We start from the raw sequence: 2,633 nt of genomic DNA on the forward strand, positions 1-2,633 counted from the left end.
GTGGGTTCGGGGTGGGCGCGGGGGCTTGGGGTTCTGGGGGCTTGTCGCCCCCGGGCTTGGGCCTGTGGGGTTCGGGGATCTTGGGCTCTGGCGGGCGGGTTGCCGGGCTCTGGGCCGGCTTGCGTTCTGGTGCCCGGTTCTGGGCGGGGGCCTTCGGCTCGCTGGTGGGTTGTGGGTCATGGGCTGGGGGGTTGGGTGTTTGGGGGCGTGACCAGTAGCCCCTAGGAGGGGGTAGTTTGACCCAGCCTAGGTGTCTAGTGTGCTATGTGTTTTGAGAGATGTCCGAATGAGGGGTGGGTGTAGTATTTCTTCTGGAGTGGGGATGGGGTGGATGTCCTTGGGGGCGGCCCGGGACTGTGCATGGCCGGCTGGCTGGCCCCTTTCCTGTGGTGGGGGCTCGATCCCGGTGCTTCCTGGCACTGTCGGCGGTTGGGCGGGCGCTCTTGGCCGGGTCGTCCTGGTGGGGTTTGGCTCCATCTGGTAGCGGGCTGACTGCAATCTGTGGGGGTCCTGGTGGCCCTCGGGTGTGTAGGCTGCTGGTGCAGCTTCTGGCGGCCCTCGGGGCTCTGTCCCTCTCTGGTCTGGAGCTCAGCGGGCCTGACGGTCGGTCCAGATGGAGAGGTGTCTTGGCCTCAATCCCTGGGTGGACCTTGGGGGGCTGGGGGGGGGGGGGCTGTTGGGTCAGTGGGGGAGCTGACCCCCTGTGGGAGCATTTGCTCTCACAGTTATTTCTCCCCATCCCTCACCATGCACCTCCACCCTCTTCATTTCAATTCCATACATTTAGGGTTGTTTGGGCTCGGGTGTGCTGCAACAATTTTACATCTTTGTTGACCATAGCCACCTGGGACTCAATTTTATTGTACACCTTAGACATTCATTCATAACATCCTCATGACATTCATATATAGGAATTTGAGGTGGGCACATGGCTATGGGTGGTGGGATGACCTTACTCTCACCCCCTGTGCCTGTGCTCACAACGGTTGCATTTAGACACTAGGGTTTGGATAGAGTTGGGGTGGAGGGGAAACTGGCACCATGCCAGCCTTTGCTCCTTCTTCTTTCCTTTTTAATGGCACTATACAACAACACACATCAACAGCACATCTAGGGGTGGGGGTGTATGTGTCGGGGTCTTATTTTTAGTTATTTATTTATTTTATTTTATTTTTTTCTCCTCTTCCTACCCACCTAGTTCCCTGACTGCCATTCCGGGGGTGGGGTCCGGGAGAAGGGCAGGCCGTCGGGTGTTGACCAGGACTATGTGGGGGTTCAGGGTCTGGGGGTTGCCATGGGCGGTGCTGGCGCTGTGCTCTCCCTGGGGTTGTTTGGACCCCCTGAGCTTGGCTCTTGGGTGCCATGGTTGGCCCGCTGGCCGGGGTGGCTGCCGGGGCCTGGCGGGCGGTCGGCTGGGGGTGCGTGCTTGGTTGTTGGCGGTGTGTGGGGGTGGTCGGTGGCGTGTCCTCTTCATGGTGGGGGGGTATCCTGTCGGCGGGGCATGGCCTGGGCCGGGTCTGGGGTATTGGCTCTTCTCCACTCAAGAATGAATGGGTTTACCTCCTGGGTTTGGGCATGGGCTGCCCCCTGTAGAGGGCGGGTACATGTCTTGGACCTGGGGGGTATAGAGTGTGTATCGGGAATAAGAATGAAATGTATCGTTATTGTATGTCTTTGAGTGAATGAACGTGAGATTGAGGTTGGGATAGTGTGATTGTGTATGTGTATGAATGGGTATTTGTTAGGCCGAGACTCGGACTGCCCCCTCTTTGATACAACTGGGGGTGCTTGGCATCGCGCCCCTATCGCGCGGCCCCCTGGTGGGGTGTGCCCTTGCCTGCCGGCGCGCTTGGGGCCCTTGGTATCGGGGGCTGGGCGCTTGGGCGTGTGTCGGCTCGGCCTGGTGTCTGCCTGGTGGGGCTCGGGTCCTCTGGCCCTGTCGGGCCTTGGCCTGGGTGGTGTGAGTCCTCGGTGCCCGGGCCTCGGTGCCTGGACCTGGACCTACATCGGGGTGGCGGGTGCCGACGGAGGCCTATGAGTTTGTCGCTGTTGGCCCCGGGGGGTCACTGTATGTGGTTGCTGGTGGGGATCTTCCGGTTCTCCCCTGTGGTCCCTTCTGGGGGGTGGGTGGGTGGTTCGCCCTGTGTGGGTGGCTCTGGGGGCTCCGCGGTCGGGGTCCCTCCTGGGGTCTTGGGCTCTGGTCCCCACTTTTTCGTCTGCCTCTGGTCTTGGGGGTCGGGTCTCTGCTGCTTCACAATTACTAATAAATGTTCTATTAGAGAAGCCTTATACACTTATGCATGCTCACAACCACACACAAATAGAAGCAGGGATGTTTATGTAGGCTTTATATGTAGATATATAGATATGTATGTGAGTGTATATTCATGTGTATGTATGTATGTATGTATGTATATAGGCGTAGGTATGGGTATATATATTTATTGAAACTTACTGCAAAGCCATGAATATTTTAAGTTCTTTATACATATGTATTTTGTTGCTGTGTTTTGTCATGTTCTTTGCAGGTGAACAGACAGTGGCCGGGTGTTTTGAAGTGTGCTCTATTTGTATATATTTCTTATATTTTGGAGTCTTACTTTGTCTTTTCTTTTTTCCTATCCTATTAAAAA

The sequence above is a fragment of the Nematolebias whitei genome, chromosome 24 (genome assembly GCF_014905685.2).
Source record: "Nematolebias whitei isolate Nwh7 chromosome 24, NemWhi1, whole genome shotgun sequence".
NCBI classification, from domain to species: Eukaryota; Metazoa; Chordata; class Actinopteri; order Cyprinodontiformes; family Rivulidae; genus Nematolebias; species Nematolebias whitei.